Source organism: Gallus gallus, chromosome 13 (assembly GCF_016699485.2).
Source record: "Gallus gallus isolate bGalGal1 chromosome 13, bGalGal1.mat.broiler.GRCg7b, whole genome shotgun sequence".
Classification (NCBI taxonomy): Eukaryota; Metazoa; Chordata; class Aves; order Galliformes; family Phasianidae; genus Gallus; species Gallus gallus.
This window is the reverse complement of record NC_052544.1, coordinates 7664235-7673113: the sequence shown is the minus strand read 5'-3', so window position 1 is coordinate 7673113 and position 8879 is coordinate 7664235. Positions and strand designations below refer to the sequence as shown.

At 38.2% G+C, this 8879-nt stretch overlaps 1 long non-coding RNA gene across 1 annotated transcript; it reads right to left on the bottom strand.

The window, feature by feature from the left end:
- Positions 1–840: 840 nt before the first annotated feature.
- Positions 841–3360, bottom strand: LOC124417185. The gene is made up of 3 exons (XR_006931428.1): positions 3279–3360; positions 2335–2414; positions 841–1678 (listed from the first exon to the last, which is right to left on the bottom strand). It is a non-coding gene; the product is annotated as an uncharacterized LOC124417185 (long non-coding RNA).
- Positions 3361–8879: the final 5519 nt, after the last annotated feature.

The window sequence follows — 8879 nt, the reverse complement described above, 5'->3', positions numbered from 1 at the left end:
GAAAAGGGTGGTACTGCATCTCAGCCTCCACTTTGCCTCATATAGCTTCAGCTGTGAGCAACCATGGGATAGAGGCAGGCAGGACTGAATTTCGTATCCCTGCAGTTCTCTGCACAGTGATGAGGGAGCTTGAGCTGCTCAGGGAAGTGCTTATAGAGTGATGGCATTTCATTACTCTCTCCCCAGTAAAGCCCCCCCTGTGAACACAACTGAAAACCCTGGATCTTTATAAAACTTATCTAAGGTACAAGAGATGAGTATAGTGTAAGTCCTCTGTTACAGCTTTTATTATTGCAACACACTCTTCCAGCAAAAAGAAAGCAACAGAGGAAACTCTAAAGCTGCTGATTTTGAAACCATCTGCATGGAAGAGAACTGTTTTTTTTCAAGCAATGTAGTTGGTTTCTACCAGAATGGTTACATTACAGATGGATGCACTTACTGAACTGGACCACCCAGGAACTTGTGATAGATGGCAGAAGAAAAGCCAAAAGCCATGGCTGTAATTTCTCTGTGCTGAGCATAGATCTCCACACAGCAGAGGTAGCACATTTCTGAAGAACAGAGATTTCCTGAGTGGGCTGCAGAGTTCCCTCTGGTTGCTGCACTGGTTGCAGTCCAAGGGATTGTGCAAATGGAGAGCTAAACTACAGAGACCAAGAAGATGGGAGTTTCTACGCTGTTGTACAACAAAGGACCTAGTTCAATTACATTTTACTCCATCTCACTGGTTGGAAGACGAAATTAGTATTTCTGATAACACATCTTTGAGTGGTGGTGCTTTTTACCCAATGGAGTCTAGCGCACTGTGCATTACAAAATTACAGAATAGAAAAGTTTGAGATGTGAACCTCAGTTCAGAATACCACTTTTATTTCAGTGGGGGGGGGGAAGGCAGTGATACTTAAAAAACATTGTATCTATTTATAATGTTCATCCTATTGTGGATAGGACTTCGTCCAAATCATTATTCATAGCAACTCTTGTTGACGCAGAGAAGTAACATCAGCAAAGCACAGTGCCAAACTCCAAGTGACGCTTCAGTTTTATGAGCTATGTCCCTGTCCATTTCTTAATCCTTTAAAACAATTTTTAACTACTTAACCAGCAAATGTCCATGAAAATAGCTAGGAAATATTTGCAGATTTAGACAATGTATTTGTCTGTGCTTAAAAGCCATCATAAGCAATCAGATCAATTGGTAATTTTTAACAATTACGTTAAATGAAGAAGCTTAGTTATTGTAGAGCATGACAGCTTTAACAACATAGATTAAGAAAAATGCAATATCTAAGAAGTTCTGGAAATAATTTTGTCAATGAAATCACTTGCCAGAAGCAATGAAAGATAACAAATTTCCTTCCTTAATTGTCACATATTACCATATTCAACTTTAAAGCGCTTCTGTTTTGCTTAATACAATATTTTGAATTAAATGGACATGCACACATGCACACCACTAATTCCAACATAAAAATTATTTCTGGCCTCTCTCTTTATGCAAATTAATACATAATTTCTGCGGAAACATTTGAAGCATCTGAAGAATAGCAGGACATATTTTTCTCTTATCCGAAACTTTTTATAACAGTCATATGTAAATGCTCAAAATCACTCCAAGAGTAGGAGGGGGAAATTCTTCCAGTGGCTGTATAGTGATGGATGAAAAACTTCTGTGCTAAAGGGAGAAGGAAATATTTCTAGTATGAACAAAGGCATTTGAGGACAAGGGTAGGAGAGAGCAGTGGGCTGTTTGTTGTTGCACATTTCCTAGAAGTCAGAATCTATAAACAAGTTATATCTACTTATAACTAATAACACAGAAAGTGCAAAGTTGGGAAGAGCAGAAGAACTCTTTGGTATTCAGATACAGTTCAGAAACAGTTCGTCTGATATTTGGTAAATACAAGCCATTGTGAATCTTGTGCCCAGAACAAATACAGGAGTACCATCACTAGAGAATCACTACTCTGTACATTTCTGGTTCAACCTTGCCACCCCCAACACCACCTGCTCATCCCAGCTCAAAGCAACACTAGCCTCAACATTGGATCTGGCTTCAAGGTCAGAACATGTTCAGGGCTTTGCCTGCTGAGGGAGTGAATGTTTCGAAAGGATGTAGATTCCCCCCCCCTCTCACAAGGCAAACAGTTCTAATGTAAATGACAATTATCCGGAGTTGCATGCGTGCACACAGCTCAATAATAGAGAAAATGCAATGCTTTTGTGGGAGTGGAACAGTGCTGTAGTTGTAATTACAGGGAGGGAGAAGCTCAGGTACTGGGACATCCTGGCAAGCAGCTGTAGGAAGCTGAACTGACAGCTGTTCCTTACCTTGGCAATCAATGTCTCAAGCTTTATTCAGTCTTTCCAAACTGTGCTGCATGTTCCAGATGTGTCTTCTGCTAGGAAACCTGGGAAAAGTAAATATCTATCAGATGACCCAAGTTAACACGCAATGGGCAGCAATCTTCTTTTAATTAATGTAATACTGATATGCAAATTAGCAAACTGCTTAACAGAAGAAATTCCAAATAAAGCTTATTCAGTTTGAGCGTACAAATTATTTCATATTATACAGACTACTCAGTCCTTGAATACTGTTGTTAAACACAGGGACAGTTCTCTGCAGTACCTCTAAACTGGCAGGTGCTTCCAGCTCCAGGTAAAACAGATTAGATACTTTATGATCCCCTGAGCTGAAAACCAGAAAGGTTAATCTTAAGAGCAAATGGGAAGATTTATGAAGACAAGCCAAATAAAAAACTTCCTCAGAAGAGTAGGAAAAGAAATAGAACAAGAGGCAAGATTATTTCAACTCCAGTTATACTTTTTTACTTTGTTGGACACAGGGATGTGGAGTAAATAATGTATAAATTAAATACATTTGTTTTAGGATATTATTTAGAATATTGCTTTCAAATGGGCCTATAGACAAGGGGAAAGCTTATCAGATTGAGACAGCAGAGACAAAAGCACTAGAATCATTCATGAGTACTGTTACATGTAATTAAATTAAGACTGTGAACAAATATGCCAGGAAGAATGCAAAGATTCTGGCTTCTGTCCCAGTTATTTTCTTAGGGGCTTTCCTCTAAGGCAATATTTGTGCATCTCTTCCATTGGCTGGACTTTTCCAAAGTCAAGTTTTCTGGTGACTCTGTGTCCTAATCTTTGCTATAAAAGAAATAATAAGCTCATGTACAACCAATAAAAGTGATAAAGCAGCAACATTTATTTTTGTGCTTGATTTTAGAGGGTTATAGAAAATATTTAACCTTGAGAGAGGCGGAGGGAGGATGGAGGAGGATGAGATTTTTCTGCTTTAGAATGAAACAATTTATGATTCCTCCCTGTTCCACTGTCAATCACCTTTTATTCCTCCATTTAAGGGTCACTTGTCACTAGTTGAGAAACATCTCCAGTGTAATTTTGTTAATATGTAAACCTCCTATGGGTACATATTGCTTCAGAAATGCTACAAATGGGGAAAACTGTTCAGATCATACATTTAAATGCCAGTCCAGCCAAGGTCATTGCAATCCATCCAGCAACTCCTGGACAGAGCTCAACAGAACTGGTGCTGCATTTAAGGCTAAGACTGTACTAAAGGCAGACATCACTGTGTAATTAATTGCCTTTTGAGACAAAGAAAACACCAGGTCTCACAGAAGCTGTTTCAGGGTCTCATTACTCTCACCACTAACATTTGCATTTCTTCACTTCTTTATCTTTTGTTTATTATGCAATTGGGGAAGGGGAGAAACACTTTATTTGAGCCAACAGTTACACACATCATTCTGAAATCATTGGCAAAGTTCTACCCAAATTTTCTGCCACACCATAAAGTCTGAATCATGGGCTATAGGCCTCCTGTTAGCTTTTACTTTCAAGATAACACTATCCAACAGACTGATCCAATAAGTGGTGAGAAAGAATGCTTAGATTTAAAACTATTTTTTAACAATATGTGAGCTGATAAAATTCTCATGTTACTATAGAGAAAGGTGCAAGAAATCTTAAGATTAAAAAATGTGTTCTTCCCAAGACATAATTTATACCATGAAGCATGAGGATTAGTTGCTTTCTCAAACTTGTATTAATTTGTTTTTAGTATGATGCTATCATTATTCATATCAACTTTATTAATAAGTCAAAACTTTGGGTGTAGTATCTGATAGCACTGAAGTTCTGAGACAGCTGTATGGACTGCGGGGAATAAAACAACCCATCAACTCCAAACTTTTTCCATTAGATAACCAGAACAGTATGTCCACATTATGCTTTCTTTGTCAAAAACCATAACACAACAATCTTGTTTTCAATTCAGTGCTGATCCAGATGGGAGCACACAGTAAAGGATGATACAGAAAACTCTTCATGTTTCCTTTCATGAGTATTTAACTGAATGGTGAAATCCCAGGGATAATGATGCAAACATCATCAGATATCCCGAAATTCCTAGCACGCAGCTGTTATTTTATTTTATTATTTCATAAATATGGCATATACTCCTTCATAGGCTTTCCTAATTCATATTCAGTGAACTTCTGTTTGAATTAAGAAGAGTTAATATTTCCTGATGTTCGTATTTCTCTTGAATATCACCTTTGAATGAGCAACATATGAAGCTATCTATATAGAATTTGTCAGAAAGATGCTGGAAATCTCTACCTTTCAGCAACTGCACACACTTATTTCTCTTAACCCATGCCTGACAATGCATTTTATGTGACACCTTCCAAAAAACAAAGCCAGTCAGTGACACAAAAAAGATCTCTTCCATCCTGGGGGAGTGGAGGAGGTAGAAGAGGTGAAGCTTCTCTCTGAAATATTTGTTATTACAAATGGCCATAATGAGGTAACAGAGCTTTCTTTGGGATATGTGCAAATTGATAAGGACCACACTGAATATTTCATAATGTTTAATTTACAAGGCATTTTCATGGAAACTGGTCATAGTTAAGTATTTTCCCTTGCAATTTTGTCAACAGTTCAGGGTACAACCAGATTAAGTTGATGTGTAATTCAGTTCATGCTCACACAGCAACTTTTTGACTTCAAAATGTGTTCTGTCTCTCATTGATTGTTTTAGGGCAGTACTCTGGAACGTTCTCATTGTTGTTCTTTGCCAGGAAGCACAGGCTTTAGTTAAAGTTGATTTATTCTTCTACCTTTGCTCTGCTTCTGTAGATCATTTTCCTGTGCTCTGTGCTCCTAATAGGAAAATTGCTTGTTTGTACCTAAAAGGCACAGGAGGACAATGAAACCAGGCCAGCGTGGACCCTGCACACAGGCAATCATGCAAAGCCAGTCAGCACATTTAACGAGGGTGTTGGTCAATATTGCTGTATATGGGTTAGGAAATTAAAGAAGTGGAAATGTGTAGAAATAGACTGGGATTTTATTTGTGTCAGCATCCAATATTTAAATAAAGAATATTTCTTTTAGATTCAGCACCTAAGCTCAGGTGAGCTAGTACTTCACAAACTTACTCTTGTGTTCCCTTGAGGTCCAACAGAAACAGGTTTGTGACTCTGTCAAGGTAGAGGAGACCACTTCAAAAACAGAAGGAGTCCACTCTTTTGCCCCTTCACACTTCCACTAAGCAGAAGGTGCAGCTCAGTGCATCACACATCCCATTCAAGGTCATCTTCTATACTTCAGCCGACATTAGGAAATTGCACTGAAAAATGGCCTAGAAATGTGGTAAAAGACACGTTGGAAGTCACCACTTTGATGATGTGGGAAAGATTACTGGTGGTGCTTTGAGCATGCAATCAGGAAAACTACGCTTATTAGTACCTTTGTAAAGAGCCTGTAAATAGCAAGGTTTTCATCTGCATCCCAAAGCGTGTTTAGCACAAGCAGTTCCTAAATATCAGATGATGGTCTGTATTTCTGACTTCTTATAAAATTTACTGTGAAAACTGATGCATAAATACTGCTTATCTTTACAATACTATTTTTCTGTTCTTGCTTTTTAATTAAAGTTCATAAACGATGTTTAGCTTGTCATAAATCCAATAAAAATTGCTAGTTCTAGTTTTCCTTAGAAAACATACTGTAAGTGAAATTTGCAATTTTTATGTATTTCCATGACTACAGCCAAAGCAGTGCTAAGGCTCCTCAAAGATAAGTTGACTTTGACAGCAGAAAATCCCTTCCCAGCCACCAAGGGAGGACTGAGCTCCACACGTTCACAAAGCTCTTCATTAGAAAGAAAAACGTCAGATGCTTTCTCAAGAGCAGTATTTGAGTATTTACTGCTTATGACACTAGATATTTATGATTTTTGAGAGATATGGTGGAAAATACTAGTTTATATCCAGAGCAAGTTTCCATGTCAACTGAGAAGCTTCCTGCTTTATATTTTGGTCACTTACTCAACTTTAAATAGAGGACGGTTTCATAAATCACTGACTAAGGCTTGAAGCATGTTGGTAAAGCATTGAAAAACATGACATGCCAGGGAGACTACGCGTTCTAGAGGTACAAAATGATGGAAGAAGTGTTGAAAGAATCCAATTAATGAACTGAGAGTAGTATTTGGTACTGCATGTTCACAAGTTGTCAGTGAGCTGCTGGATCAGCAAAGAAAGGCTTACTCACGGCGCAGGGCAGCACATGGCCCCAGCTGTTCTACAGCACACAGCCTTGCAAGTTCCTGGCCTTACAGCTCCAGCACTGATTTCTCTGAAAAAAGCAAATAAAATTTGAGAAACTCGTATGATCCTAAAAGATTTAACTCTTTTTTGCCTTAGCTCTGACTTATTTTAATTGCAAATGACCTAGTTTTAGGAGCAAAGAACCCATATCAATAAGTGTTCTAGCACTAGATACGGTGTTGGATTTTGCCATGGCAGAATGGAAGTAAAGCAAAGGAATAACTATTTAAAAATAGTTTATGAACACTATGAATGTAAATAATTAGTGCACTAGACTCAGAGTGGAAAACGCACTCATCATTATTTAAAAAAATAGGAATTAAAAGAACTATTAATTTGCTGTGAAATCAATAAGTTTAATGCTTAGCAGTGGTGATGTTTCTTTTATCTGGTTCTCTTTTGCATCTTCTTTTAATACAGTTCATTTATATCAGTGCAGCTAGTTTCAAGGCTGTAAGCATTTTTCAGCCAAATATTATTAATAATTTATTATTGGAAAAAGGTATCTGAAATTTCCAAAGCCACCTCTATAGTGAAATGACTACTAGCAATAAATATAATGAAAAGAAAAAAAATCTAGCCTTACAAAATGCAGCTTCACTTTGCAAATCTGGATGTATTTTTAAATTATGCTCAAGTTTCATAAAAGAATTAATAAGCTACAGCGGTATTTTCTCCTCAATAATTGTTGTTAACAGCACCAGAGCATAGCATAGCTAAGGCTCAGTTGGCACTCACATATGAAATCCTCGGAGTGTTTAACTTTATGAAATCATTACATTTGGATTGATTTTTTTTTCTGCAAATATTCCACCAAAATTGATTTTTAAGCCATTTTGAGGGTTGCACATTTTAGCAGACGTTTTTTCTGATAGTTTTTGTCACTTTCACCCGTTATTTCTCAACAAGGAAAACAAAATAAGAACAGTGACCCTGAGCTTGCACAGCTTTACACTGAAGTTTTTATGAGTATAGATTGAAGGATCAAGCGCAAAGACTTCTGCACAGGAACTCAAAGCTGTTCCCTTGGCCGGAATTTTGTTATGGACTAAATCTTATGCAATCCCCCTCCTGTCCCTTTGGCAAGACAGTTGATGATGAAAGTTATGCATCCACTTCTGCAGAAAGAAAGTTTACAAAGATCAGGAGCCCTCAGCTTGGAAAAGCTCAAGGACTGTGCTACGAGGAGCTGGTCACCATGAGTGGCATGGAGGGAGCAAAGCAGGAGTGATCAAACAGTGGATGCTCCAAAACAGGAATGGGGAAGTGTCTAGAAAAATTGGCAGAGAACAAATTCAAAATAACTGTACTTCCTCATACTGTGAGCTGGAATTCCTTGCCATTGGATACTGCAGATGGTAGAAGTTTGCATGAGTTGAGATTTAATTGAAAATCTCCTGGGAGAAAATCAATTCAAGACAGCATCAATTGTAAAATTAATATCTGTTACTTTTCTCACTCCTTTTCTCCAGGAGCGATCCCACAGCAAAATTAGGTATAAATTTTACTTTCTTTTCTTTACCTTAGCTGTTGAGATTCAGCTTTTACATCAGGTTACAGGAATGTGTTTTCTGTGCCTTTCCAGTGGAAGGGCCTGAAGGTAAGCACAATGCGAGGGCTGTTGCAGAGCTGCATGGGGAATTGGATCCTCCTTTTCTCTTTAGAAAACTTAAGATTAAGGAAGTCATGTTTGCTCCAGGAATCCAAACAAAACCTCGTTTGGACAGAATCCTACCCTGTGTTTGCTCAGCATCAGACAGAGCATAAAGGATTGCTGCAAGAACCCATGGGAACACAAGCTGGCTGCAGAGAAGGGGCTTCGAACCGCTAAGATGCTCCCCAAGGGAAACGGGCAGATTCAACAGACAGGGGAGATGTATTTAAACAAGTTAAAAATAAGGAAGTGTAAGTGATGACAGAATCAAAACCCACTGGGCAGCAAAGCAGAATTCATACGTTATTAAGAACTTGTATTTCAGCTGCATTGTAGAAACCATATATAGGAAATAAGAGTTACACCTGACAGCTTTTGTAAGCCTATGAAAATGTCCTTCATTACCAGGCATATTTTGAAGATGAACTTTGATTTCATTTCTACAAAGTGTCTGAATACGTCATGGGTGTTTTTCAGCATCCTTCTGTCCATACTCCCACCCTGCCCAGCAGATCCCGGCACCCTGCAGCCCAACTCAGACAGTGAATGCTGGGCAG